A 14,581-nucleotide genomic window follows, 5' to 3' on the forward strand; every position below is an offset into this window, starting at 1 on the left:
AATATTATGGAAACATTCTTACCATCATTTATCTTTCATCTCCAATATGCCAAACACTGTTATGATCTTTCAAAGAATTACCAGTTACATATAGAATGTAGACTGTCAGTTCTATAGAGTGTAATTAATCAGTGAATACTTTGTGTTTACTATGTATCCAACACTATATTAGTCATTTTGGAAAATACAGACTATAAAAAGCCATAGTACCTTCTCTAAAGGGACCTATCCTCTAATTATCAGAAAAAATGCTTTCTGAAATAATTAGAGAATATAAATATCTATAGTAATTATATATGTATGTATATACTATATTCTACATATGTTATATATTAAATATAAATATCTATAGTAATTCCAAAACTGTGATATATAAATTATGAATGTTATTGAAGTTTAGAGTAGAAGAAAATGAAAATTCCCATATTTAGTATAACTCCATAAAAGAAATAAAATAAAGTTTAGACCTCAAGGCTGTGGTTCTTCAGCATTCCTGGGCATGAAAGTGGCCTGGGACCTACCCCTAAGGCACATCTGCATTTAAACAGCATCTCCACTTGATTCTCATATAGGTGGCCATAGTTTGGCAAACACTGTGTTAAATAATAGGTATGATTTGCAAGAATCTCTAAAGCAGTGCTGTCCAACAGAACTTCTGGCAACAACAGAATTATTCAACATCTGTGTTGTCCAAAATAGTAGCTACTATCCACATGTGGCCATTAAGCTCTTGAAAAGTGATTAGTGTGTTTGAGAAACTAAACTTTTTATTTTATTTAACTTTAATTTTAATTTAAATAGCCACAGCCAGCTCTGGAGAACTAGAAGAGATTTTTTTTTAAAGATTTTATTTATTTATTTGACAGTGAGAGAGAGAGAGAGTGCACAAGCAGGGGGAACCAGCAGAGAGGGAGGGAGAAGCAGGCTCCCCGTTGAGCAGGGAACCCAATGCAGAACTCGATCCCAGAACCCTGGGATCATGACCTGAGCCAAAGGCAGAGGCTTAACCATCTGAGCCACCCAGGTGCCCTAGAAGAGATTTTTAAGAGAAACATGAGCCAAGCCATAGATAGGAATGTACATGAGTAGGATATATAAGCAGGGGAGACAATCGATTGGCTTGTCTAAAACAGAGGTTTTATATTATATTATCATGAGGTCAGATTATGAAGAACCTTAAAGGAAATTGGATTTCATGGTACATATTGCTAGTTGCCTAATTGAGCCATTCCTAATCTTCAATATGAACAACCCCAGAGGTTTTACATGGTTACTTAAGAGAGTGGACCTTTCCCCAGGCTCTGGGGTGAATCTTGGTTATTCTGTCCCAGTCATGGTATTTCCCTTTTCCTTATCAGTGACTGGTTTACACATGAGCATGTAGTAAATTCTGGCCAATGCAATTTGGGACATCTATGTATGTGGGTAAACTCTTTCAAAAAGAGTTTAGCCTGAAGTAAAAGAACATTTTACAGACTCTAGTTAAAACTGTGTGAGGTTTGGGTGTGCCACTGAAACCTTGGGGTAATGAAGAGACAAGATGGAAGACAAATGCCATCAAGCTGAGCATGGCAGAGAACGACCTAAAGAACCTGAGTCTTCTGTTTAGTTAAAATAAATGTCCTTCAATAAAGTAATGGGTGTTTAACTGTGGAAAATATATATATATACTACAGAATATCATGTAGTCATTAAAAGAATAAATAAAAGCTATGCCAGTTAACTTAGAAATATATCCCTGTGTTTTATTAAGTAAAAAAAGAAACATGAGGGGCACCTGGGTGGCTCAGCAGGTTAAAGCCTCTGCCTTTGGCTCAGGTCATGATCCCAGGATCCTGGGATCGAGCCCCACATCGGGCTTTCTGCTCAGCAGGGAGCCTGCTTCCTCCTCTCTCTCTGCCTGCCTCTCTGCCTACTTGTGATCTCTCTCTGTCAAATAAATAAATAAAATCTTTTTTTAAAAAAAGAAAATAAACATGATTTTTAATATGTATGCAATGATAGCTTACATATATAAAGTATGGCAGCATATATAAGATGCTCAAAACATACAATATAAGGTTACATGATCGTGGAAAAGTTTTAACAAAAGAAGAGCAGATTTGCCACACTGTTTGGCTAAAGGGGAGGGAAAAGAGGGAATTTAGGCTCCCTGAATTTTTTAAAAGATGTGACTATAGCTTTTTGAAAAACAGAATATGACCCCATGATGTAAAATTATTTGTTTTGGAGAATATATATAAATATATTTATAAGTGCGTAAAAGAATTACCACCAAAACATTAATGGTATTTAATTCAGGGTGGTTAGATTTTAAGAAGGGAGGAAAAACAAGAGGTAAGAAAGAGAGGGAAAAAGAGAGATAGAGAACAGACAGGATGAAAAAATCAAATTCATTTGAATTGACCCTTTTGAACAAAAAACAGAACAGATGGGATGAGGGGGCGATACAATTCTGAAGTGAAAAGATTTACCCACCCTCTATGGTGGGTAAGAATGAGAGTAATGGTCTCCAAGTTCCCTGAATATTCCAGTAGAGATATAGACATAAACTTACTGTAAGTGGTATTGGTTTAATTGGTTTAAAAATAAGAAATAAATGAGACATTACACCAATTACATCTTCTGCTCATGACCTCTACAGTGGTGACAATTTTAGGCATTCCTCCTCTATAAAAACTGAATGCACAGGATGATCATTGTGAGAAGTGGTTCTAAGATTCTTATGTCCCTAAAACCACGTGGGAAGACTGTTAAAATGCACAATCCAGGGTCCCACCCCAGAAACTCTCATTCAGTAGGTTAAGAGACCAATAATCCTCATTTAACAAGCACCCCAGGCAAGTAAGGCAGGTGTTGACAAATCGCACTGAAGAACAGCGAATTTAAGGATGTCTGATCTCTTTACAAACTGATTAACCAAAGAATTTGAGAAGTGTGGTACACTAGAGAGAACAAAGAATTCTGAAGTCAGAAGATCTAGACTACCTCTCTGACCTAATCCCCCACTCCCTCCCTCGCTTGCCTCTCCCCTTCAGTGGCTGTGGCCTCCTTGCTACCCCTTCCACAACAGGTGAGAAGACTCTTCCTCTCAACTTTCCAATGATTCACACAGACTTCAGGACTCATGCAGGTGTCACCTCTCAGTTGTACCTTACATAGAATCACAGCTCCTATCTCACCTTCTAATTCCCTTTGCTGCTTCATCTTCCTCTCTAGCACTTCTTGCGATCTAAAATACAACGGTTTGCTCATTTTCTCTCGCTTATTGTTTGATTCCCATAAGAGCAGGAGAATTTGTTAGTTTTCATCACGGTTTGGTATCCTCAGTATCTACAATGGCACCTGAACAGAGTTCAACGAGGTTTCATTTCAACAAATGAAGCCTGAAACATTCAGCAATAGGCGGCAAATACAGACAGAAGGTGGACAGCTTGTTAATAGAGATTCCTGGGCCCTGCCAGAGACTCTGATGATTCAATGGGTTTGGAGGGAGGCCTGAGAGTCTGAATTTCTTAGAGGAACCCACGTGATACTGATAGAGCCTAGAGTAGTTACCAAGTGCCTCTGCCCACGTTTTAGTGAAATCCAGCCTGTTCTATGTATAAGAAGAGCTGCAAGCTAGAAGAGGGAAAGCTTCGTTCTACTCATGCAGAGAAAAGTCGCTCCTCTAATCTCTGTGTGCTTAAGCTATCTACCCAAATAAATGAAATGATTCTATGATAAAAATATTTTTTATTTATCTATATATCATGGATATTTATTGCAACTTGATTTTTAATAAAAACATGAGGTTTAGTTTGTGTCTAATTTTTTGGCTCTATAAATAATGATTCTGGTGATATTTTTGTCATATTCCTTTGCTCATTTGTCTAATTATTTCTTTCTAGCAAATTCCTAGGAGGGAAATTTGAGACAAAGAGTTTGAACCAACATTGTCCAATAGAACGTCCTCCAGCGATGGACATCTATATCTTCACAGTCCAATGTGGTAACCACTAGCCACATGCAGCTATTAAGCACTTGAAATATGATTGGCACAATTGAGAAACTGAATCTTTAGTTTTATATAATACTAATTTAAGCTTAAATAGCCACATGTGGCAAGGCACAACCATATTGGACAGGGTAAAAAGAGACATTTAGGTCTTATCCATGATGCCAAATTGCTCTCCAGAAAAGCTATACATATACTTACTGTGTAACAGTGACCATTCTTTACCCCAATGCCAACACTAGATTTTGTTTATCTATTGAATCTTCATAATCTGAAAGTTTAAAAGTGTGTGGTTTTCATAAGTATTTCTTTACTAATAATGTTGAATAGAGATGTTTCTTCTGTCATCATACTCATTCCAATGCAAATATTTTCACCCATGTTAATTAACTGAGAGGTTGGAAATTATCTTGCTTTCCAAATTTGTTTTGTTGGGCCTCTGTTTTCTTACAATTTCTTGGCAATATTTAAATTCATTTTAAAATATGAATTTTCAGCTCCATTTGAAAAATGAAATCATCTGGCAACAGTGACACACAGTCCCATGGGACAAAAAAATCAGTAAAAAGTCTTAGAAATCTACTGCTTTCAGACTTCCTTGTCCACCAGAACCTGTTAGGCCATATGATTTTACAGGTGTTTGCTTCACTCACTCAGATTACCTACTTGACCTTTACAGGCACCTGAGTTTACAACTATTCTGAGTTAAATTCTGAGTGATTAAAAGGCAAACAGCAGCTAATAATAATGACTAAATTTCATTTCATACTTGGCATGCTAAAGTGATGTTATGAAATTTCTAGGTTATTTTATAACTAATATTTAACAGAAAAATATTTTTCTAGTGGTTGTTGACATTTCCTACTCCCTAAAGCAGTGGTTCAGCACCAGAATGGTTCTTAAAATACAGATCAGTTGGCCCTGTCCCCAGAGTTTCTGACTCAATAGTTTGGGTTGGGCCCCAAGAATTTTCATCTAACTTCAAGCTCCAAGTGCAGTTCTACATTGAGGTGAAGTTTTCTCAAAGGTACGGACACTTCTGAAGCATCTTGATAATGTGTAATATTAACAACCTTCTTTTTTTGTTAATGAATTTGTATATCCTTTCTTCCCAAAACATGTCCACATTTATTATTTCTTTTTATATTTATAACAATCCTGTGCAGAAAGTTGATAATTAGAGCAGTAAATAATGGTTCCATTTTATATAAGAAAAATAAGGCACAGGAGTTAAGAATTTACCCAAATACATAAGAAATTAAAAGAGCTAGCACAAGCAGGTTTCCTAATTCCCAAACTGGGTAATATAGGCAAATGTAGCAATCCAGGACACAACTGGCACCATAAAAATAGAACCATGCCCAGGAAGAGGAAAGACCATATAAGATATGGTTCACAGCAACAGACACGTAGCAAATGCTGATTATATGTTAATCTATGTTAATCATGCCTATAGTCTCTACCCTATGGACGGTTGAAAACACTCATAAAACATAGAAAATTTAAAAAATAAAATCTGAAACCACAACCTTGAAAAGATACTGAATCTCCACATCATAGAGTGAAAGCAAATATGCTAAAGGGGTAGGTAATAGTGGTAAATACAGAGTTGGGTAGAAGAGAGGAGTCCCTGTGGGAGCTTCACATCTGGACTTGGAGGAGTTGCTATCACCAGTCAGTCAAGAATGGGAGGGAAGGAAGAGTACACAATAGGGAGCCCTCCTGGGGCTCAGCAGCACAAAGAGCTGCTGTTATCCACATTGGGTGTGTGTTTGCCAGAAATATCAGGGCTGCTGGAACTCCAGAACTTACAAGGGCATGCTTTTGTGTAGTCTAAATTACCTTGACTATATAAGAACTCAAGTCAGAGGGAATAACTTCATTATCCATTTGTAGCCAAAAGATACCACGATTAGGGCTCATGAAACCTTCTCTCTGGCTTTCCCCTCAAGTTTTGAAAAGCATTCCTAGTAAAAATTCACCAAATTGTGATCACAATAATGCTAATTATAAATCAGCCCCTATAGGGGAAAAAAGAGAAGAGTACATTTTCACTTAGGTAGAACTGATATATTATTAACTTCAGCAGCTACTTTCCTAAGATTTAAAATAATAATAACTAATAACAGTTACCGTAGACTGAAAATAGAAAACAAAACAAACAAACAAACAAAACTACAATTAATTTGAAAGAAACTATTGGAACATTTGATTCAGTCTTCACTAGCAGTGTAACTGACCTGTTCTATATGCCCATCTCATAGTACAACTCAAAATGACTGAGGCGGTGAAATGTCTACCACTCCATTTAGAAAAATGTAGCAATACTGCTGAAAAAAAACCTCTCACTTTGCACAAGACCAAAGAAATACAAATCAAACAAAGGGATACAATTTTACATTGATCAAATTAGTCACAATAACATAAATGTTTTAAAACGACATAAGCATGCACATAGATTGTTAATGGCAGTATAAACTGTATAATCCTTTTGGAAAGTAACTTGGAACTTACCAGGAATCTGGAAATGTTCTATTAAAAATAAGAGCTAACATTTACTTGTGTTTTTATCATGTTATTGCTTTCTATCTTAGCCTTGTAGAGAACTATTAGTATACACATTTTATAAGTCAAGAAGCAAAAGTTCTGAGAAAAAAATTATAAATTATTTTGCCAGTAAGTGATGGAGTGAGGTTCTGAACTCTGAATCTTTAATTTTAGAGTCCACCCATTTACAATTATACCATACTGCCTCTCTGAAGAAATTGTCCGAAGGAAGGAAGGAAGGAAAGAAGGAAGGAGAAGAAAAGTACATTCATGCGAACAGTCATCATATTTTTTTTTTAAGATTTTATTTATTTATTTGACAGACAGAGATCACAAGCAGGTAGAGAGGAGGAAGCAGACTCCCCACAGAGCAGAGAGCCCAATGCTGGGCTCCATCCCAGGACGCTGAGATCATGACCTGAGCTGAAGGCAGAGGCTTTAACCCACTGAGCCATCCAGGTGCCCCATCATATTATTTTTAAACACTGAAAAATTCCCAAGTAGAGGAAGGGCTAAGTAAATTATGGTACATTAATTGGATAAACTATTATAAAATTACTACGAATAATAGGGAGTAAATTATTAAAAATGACAAAAAATCAGGACAGAAATGTATCTGTAATATAAGATATTTATAAAAAAATATATTCATATGGCAAGACTGAGAATGGAGCTGGAAGAAATAAAAACTACTACCATTTTAGAACTTTCTGCTAGAACTTAATTTTCTTTTACTTTTGTCAGTCTTGTCAATCAAGATTACTCTAAGCACCTTACCTTACAAACTCATTCTCCTAGTTTATATTCTTATCATCCCAGTCAAACATTCCTAAAACTTCACTAATAATTTATTCATATTAAAGACTTATTCAAAGTAATTACACAATATTCCTTATTGGTGATTCTGAAGCTCTAAAGTATGTGACTTCTTAACATCAATGATTTTTGCAATAACCATTTACAGTATATATATATTTTTTCTTTTCAAATTTTTATTTAAATTCTAGTTAGTTAACAAACAATGCAATATTGGCTTCAGGAGTAAAATTCAGCAATTCATTACTTACATACAACACCCAATGCTCATCATAACAAGTATCCATCCATCTAGCCCATCCCCCATCTGCCTCCCTTCAACAACCCTCAGTTCGTTCTCTATCTTTAAGTCTATTATGGTTTGTTTCCCTCTCCTCCCCCATATGTTCATCTGTTTTGTTTCTTAAATTCCACATAAGAGAGAAATCATGGTATTTGTCTTTCTCTGACTTATAACAGGGTACTTTCCAAAAAACTTAATTGAGATCATATACAGTGACCAAAAGCAACTAATTCTTTTTTATTTTCATAACATTGCAATCACTCCTCAGCTCCCTGAATGGATCCAGGGATCATCAACCCAGAGTTTGCAGGTGTTTTAGAGATCAGAAAAGTTTCCTACTAAGAACATGATCTCTAAGTGAATACTTACAAAGTAAATAAACCAGCTGTAGGGATATTCACATTCTAAATGCTTGTGAGAATTACTAAGTAAATTATGTCAACTTCTTTTGAAGTACACAAGTGAAAAGAAAAAAATTAGAGTACCAAAAAGAAAAGTAAGAGTTTGGTAAGAGTAATTTCCCTAAAAATCTGCAACATGAACTATGAAGAAAATTCTCTCTCCTTAGCCATACAAGGTGATACACAGAGAGAGGCCTATTCAGCTTAGGGTTTGGTCTCTATCAATAACATAAACAGACATTTTGTGGGAAAGTGAAGTAGCTGTTTTTCAATGATATCAATCTTATAAGAACAGGAATGTAGTTTAAACCCCTCTAATTTCCTTGTTATGAATCTACAAATCAGGAAATTTTTTGTCACTCTACTCTCTAGTACACACAGGTCCAACTGGTTATCCTTAGTCAATCATAGAACATCTACAGAAGTGCTATTTTAATAATAAAATTTTGGATTTAAAAGGACCCTTAGAAACCAAGTAGTTCAGTTTGTTTATTTAACTGAGGGGGGAAAAAGCATTTCTAAGAAAGTTACTTCATTTAGCTAGTTTATAAGTACAAGCCTGGAACTAGATGTGCTCAAATATCTTAAACTTGGTTTTCATATTTCTCCCTTACCACTAAATTTCTGTATTATCTTATGTCAATGGGAGTGTATACATATGTCTTTTCAATGTATTCTGATAATATACTTCCCTGGACATAGTTAGTTACAGTGCTCGTCCTTTACTTCATTAAGAGCTCCAAAATGGAGGGAAAAAAATTTTTTTTAATGGCTATTAAAAACAGTGGAGAGAGGCACCTGGGTGGCTCAGTGGGTTAAAGCCTCTGCCTTCGGCTCAGGTCATGGTCCCAGGGTCCTGGGGTGGAGCCCCACCATGCCATCCCATCCCATTGGGCTCTCTGCTCAGCAGGGAGCCTGCTTCCTGCCCCCCAAACCCCGCCTGCCTCTCTGCCTACTTGTGATCTCTGTCTGTCAAATAAAAAATAAAATCTTAAAAAAAAAAAATAGTGTAGAGAAACTAGTGATGGTGGGGACAGAGGCAGAGATCATCCTTTAACAGTTCTGCTTTCCACAGTATATTTGTTTCAAGATTTTTAGCATTCTAACTGATGTTCTACTGCAATAAGTGCCTTAGGCCAAATAAGAGGTTCTGAAGTCATCATGAATGGGTATCACATAGTCATCACCATTGATATGTAATTCAGTCTTATACTCCATTCCTTTCATCCTTTATTTTCATAATTAATTCCATTTAAATAGAAGATGTATGGAAGAATATACAAGAATTGCCTCTGGGAAGGAGGGCATTGGGGCTATGGAGTGGGAAAGGGAAAACTTACTTTACACTGTGAAACTCTTAACCCTATGCACATTACTTTTCAATATTAATTTAAAATGTCCTTTACGGCACCTGGGTGTCTCAGTCGGTTAAATGGTTAAACATCTACCTTCAGCTCAGGTCATGATCCCAGGGTCCTGGGATAGAGTCCCATATTGGGCTCCCTGCTCCTCAGGCAGCCTGCTTCTCCCTCTGCCTCTCTCTCTTTCTCTCTTTCTGTCTCTCATAAATAAATAAATAAATAAATAAATAAATACTTATTTCTTTAAAAAAAATTAAATGTCCCTTTAAACATGCCTATATTCATATAATTCTATCATAAACATTTCCAATGAAACAACTATTTCAACGTTTTTTTCTCTTTTAAAAACTTTCCAGGATTGCAACTTGTAAAAACACATAGAAATTTTCAGAAAGAAAAAGAACACAGTCACAAAACTCAAAGCAGAATTCCAGGATCTAAAGTATAAGAAAATGTTCAGAGGGATGAGAGGTTTTTAAGGGGTCATTTAATTTAAAAATTTTTTGCAGAAAACCTCTTCCCCATATTCAAATAGCTAGGTTTTAACATGAGATTTAAGTGGGATTTCGGGGCGGGGGGGCTCTAAAGTTGTAAAAATAGAAATGAAATTTTGGTTTCTGTCTTTTGAACTGGAGACTGAGAACTTAGGGTAGGGTGGATAAGGACCTTGTGACAGTCACGTTCATACAGGAAAGGAGTATGACTGAATGAGTTTCTCCAGAATCCGTCCACCTCAGTTGGAGGCAGATGAATCGTTCTGGACCTTCCTTGGGCTTGATTTAACGGAGAAGCCCCATGAACTGAATCTATACAGATAATTTATTTTAATGGAGAGCTCGGAAGAGGGACTAAGGGAATTGATTTACTTTAACAAACTGCCTCATCATCACCCTTGCCAGGCCAGAGCACATACCTCACCTCGCTGTCTATTTGCGTCAGGATCAGCTGTCAACACAACCCTTTGTGTCTCATTCAGATTAAGAGTGGTCCTCCACCACTCACAGAAAAATGGAAATGATGGCTGGAGACGCGCGCGCGCTGGTGACGAAGTGACATTGGATGTGGAGAAAAGAAACCCATGGACACTGAGCGACCGCCCAGCCACCGCTGGACGCTCTCAACTTTCCCAAGCTGAGCTCTCTTCATCCTTTCCCCCAACCCCCCGTCACCTCCGCGCCTCCTGCCTGCCCTCCACCCGCCGGGCGATCCCCTCACAAGCCCCTTAGGCTCGGGGAAACAGGACCACGGCGCGCCCCCCGCCGCCTCCGCCTCGGCGCTCCCCGCCGCGCCGGAGCCTCTCCCATCCCACGCTCGGGCTTCCTCGCTCCCGCCACAAAGGCGGCGAGAAGAGCCCGCGGTGACAGGCCTCTGGCCTCCGGGCGCGGACCGCACGGGCTCGGTCCCCTCAGAGGGCTGACGCAAGGCGGCAGGGAGAAGGGGTTTGGATCCGAGGCTGCCACTGGCGCCTGCCCTCGCCACGCAAACACAGGGGCGCTCACACACCCGCTCCGCCTTCCCAGTCCTCCAGAAAAAGTCAGCTGCAGCGATTCCCCGCGCAGGCAGGGTGTCCACAGCCCGCCAAAGGGCAGCTCCTGCCGGGCAGAGGCGTGCGCTCGCGTCCGGCTCGCCACCTCTCACCTCCCCGCCTCCCCGCGCCCGCGCCCCAGAGTCCCCGCAGCAGCTCACCTGGCCCTGGCGGGGCGCTAGGGCAGAGAACCAGGGGGTGGCCCTCGCCTCGGCCGGGGCTCGTCTCCCCACCCCCAGTCCGGGTCCCAGCGCAGCGCTGCGCTCGCTCCGGCCGCCCTCTTCGAGGTGCTAGCGCCGCCGGTGGCTGGCGTCTCTCTGGCAGGCGCGCTTGCCGCGCGCTCAGTTCCCCGGGGCGGAGCGAGGCGGCTGCCGCCGCGGCCGGAGGCGGATTCCTCAGGTGCTGCCCCTCCCGCTTCCCCAGAATCTCCGCGGCGGGGACCCCCGCGCCCCCTCCCCCCTGCCCCGCCTCTCGGCCTCCCGCAGCCCTCGCGCCCGCGAGTGGCCTTTAGGGCTCCTTTTCCCTCCTTGAGGACAGTGGGCGCGATGGGGGATCTCCTTGAGGACATCCCCCCACACACACACCCTCTCCAACGACGCCCCTTCCCCTCCTCAGTCCCCTGTGCTCACGCCTCCATTTCCAAACTCTACGACCCAAATGATGTGTGTGGCCACTGTGGGGTGTGGAGGGTAGTGTGGAGGGTGTGGAGGATTGCCCCCCAGAGTGCGGCTGACGCACTCAGCCGGGAAGAAAAATTATTTTCTCGCGGATTCCGCGTTAATTCACAGAGTGCTCTCGCTTCATTGCGCGATTGCTTTCTCTGTCCGCAGGACGGCGGCTAAAGGGCCTTAAGGGTGAACTCGGCCTGGGCAATGGTGGGTCAAAAACCCTTGGCCTTTTGCCCGAAGGGGGGTAGGGCGGGGGGCAGGACGCGGACAAAACTAAACAAACCCGGGAGCTCCGGGCCAGAGCCAAATTTTGCACCTCCTAGATGAGCACACACCCCCCATCCCCCCAGCCAGCGGACCCCGGCCGGGCGCTGGGGAAGGCTGCCTGCTCGCGGTGGCTTGTCCGGAGCCTCCGTGATACGGAGGGATCGTCCGCCCCACCCGCAGCCACTTCCAGCAGGCCCTGGACCATGACGGGTGCGCCGGGAACAAACGTTCTCAAGAGATGCTCGGCCGGCCTATAGTGACAGATTGCGCTCCACTTTTCACAGCTGGTGGTATCTGTTAGTAGAGATGTAGTTCCATTTTAAAAACTGTCATTGTTGCCAGAGATAGGCTGCTAGACTCCTTTAGTGAACTGCCCGCCCCCTGGAAGAAACAGCTCCAAGCTACATGTGGTAGAAGAGTCTAGGTAAAGAGAAGTTGATTTTAGTGTCTTGGGGGCAAGTATAGCCCCGGGTAGCTCAGCACGTTGGTGGAAATAAGGAAGCTACAGCGGGTTGCTTATCAGTTTATTGTTACGGTATCATTGTCAATTATAGTTTAAAGACAACTTCAATTAAAGTAGACCTCATATGATCTCTATGATCTCTAAGTCAGTACCATTCGTTTGCTTGTCTTGTATTTTTTTTTTTAAGAACCGAAATGTAATACCCCTTCCTCCCCTCCCCCCCCCCGCCCTTCTCTTTTGGTCGATCCAAAGGGAATTGACCAGAAGTGTGGAATCACCACAAAATAACTTAGGCACAGTTCAATTATGACTAGCAAAAGCAAGCGATTTGTTTGTGATTTCATTTGTGTTCTCTCCCTCCTCCACTGGGAAGAGACGCTCAACTGCCATTTTCTTTAAAATCATTTTGTTCCTTGTGGTGATAAGAAGCAGAAATGGTTTTTTGGTTTGTTTTACAATCAAATCCCTATTGTCAGGTCTTTAAAATCACATAGAAACACTTTTAATGTGCCACAGGGGCAGGAAACACGGCTTTCAATCACTGCTGTATTCCCACAGTTCTGGATCTAGCACACAATACAGGCTTAGTAAATGAAATCAATACGAGTTTTAAACAACTACAGCATAGAGAGATGCAGATGATTAACAGTATAGCTCAACATTTCAAAAAGGAATCCACACTCACCATGAGAACTACACATACATATGGAAATGAGTTAGTAGAAACCTGAGATTTCAAGTTAACCTTGCGTATACAAACTAAGCTCACAAGAGGTTAAAGCAGGTGAGAGAAACTTTTGAAAAACTCAATCCCTCACAAGCTCTGTAGAGTTGGGGAGAGGGACACCATCCACTTTAAAGATAAGGAAACTCGCAACAATGAGTAGCCTTAAAACAAAACTACAGTGCAATTTTCTTTCAGTTTAGTTGAAGGACCATTGTGGAGTGCTGAGCACGCTAGGCTCTGGAGATGTAAAAGCAAATTTGGCAGATTTATTCAAGGACCTTAGATTAACATTACAGAGCTCTGGTATTCATTCTTCATTCATTCAGTACATATTTATTAAACCCATATTGTGAGCTAGATGGTATTGTGGGAACTAAGGTTCATCAAAAAACAAAACAAGTCTCTACCAAGGTTAAAAGTTAGTGATACTAATCGATTTCTGGATTGAAAACATTTTAATGTCTCCTTTATTAGATAATACATTCCCTTTCCCTGAATTTATTTGTTTGAATATAAATCTCTCCTGGGTTTATATATCCCCCATCATGCCCAATAGATTTCTGTGATTATAAAATATGATAGGGCTGAGTGAGCACTCTGGGTCCTGGCTCCAAGACCTACCTATTATGTAACCTTGACCAAGTTATTTGACTCCAGCTTAGTGTCCCCATCTGTAGAATAACATCACAATAGTACATACCTCAGAGAGAAGCCATGTGGATTTTGACGATGCACAATACCTGGCAAACTATAAAATGTTAACTGCTGCAAATTCTTCCACTGTTCTCTGTGACAATGATTCCCAAATACTTCTCCATAGATATTCTGCATCAGAATTCAAATTCAGTGAAAAATATGAGATTCACAACAGTTGGGGACCTTATAAATAATAGAATCCTTCCAAGTTGTTATTGTGATGATCCTCTGTCTCGGCAATGGGAGAAGTTCTATAATTACGTTCTGGTTCTGCTTTCAAGGATGTACACCCTTCTGCATTAATTTCTGTAGTCCTTGTTCCACACTCTGGAAGACTCTTTCTTGTTCAATATCCTTCATGGCCACTTCTGAAGTGGGCTTGGGGATGAACTCCCTCCTTGGAGACTTCACAGTTTTCCTTGCTCATTTCCTGGCAGTACAAGTTTGGGATCCTGAGAGTTCTTTTACAATTAAAGGTTTTTAAGGCCAAGCTTGTGGCTTATCTGCCAAAGCAGTTCCTCAGATACATAGTAGACTTCATATTTATTTGCTTCCATCGAGTTCCATGTGCCAACAGTCACACCCAAAGTTCTTTCCTGGATGTAGTTTCCAATACTTTATTCCCTTGCTTCCTCTCTCTGTACCTTTTTCTCTCAACTTAAGGTTTGAAGCTTGGTGACTCAGCATCCTGTCTACCATCAACCATTATCTCTGAGGAGGAAGATGGGCACTACTTTCCTACCAGTTCATTGAGGGAAACCAAATTCCAACCTAGTACCACCATCCTCAGAGGATAAGACTCATTGTGGGGGTGCACCTGGGTAGCTCAG

The 14,581-nt window shown here is 40.7% G+C and overlaps 1 protein-coding gene across 8 annotated transcripts in view; it reads right to left on the reverse strand.

Moving 5' to 3' along the window:
* GREB1L (GREB1 like retinoic acid receptor coactivator) overlaps positions 1–11,296 on the reverse strand; it is a 269,790-nt gene extending 258,494 nt beyond the window's left edge. For 6 of the 8 annotated variants that reach the window (XM_082698732.1, XM_082698731.1, XM_082698729.1 and 3 more), the window contains exon 1: positions 11,092–11,269. The gene's annotated coding sequence lies outside the window, so the exon portion shown is untranslated. Of the gene's footprint in view, positions 1–11,091 lie in introns of all 8 variants that reach the window. The other 2 variants (XM_082698725.1, XM_082698724.1) reach the window with 2 other exon arrangements.
* Positions 11,297–14,581: the final 3,285 nt, after the last annotated feature.

The sequence above is a fragment of the Mustela nivalis genome (genome assembly GCF_964662115.1).
Source record: "Mustela nivalis genome assembly, chromosome: 14".
NCBI lineage: Eukaryota > Metazoa > Chordata > Mammalia > Carnivora > Mustelidae > Mustela > Mustela nivalis.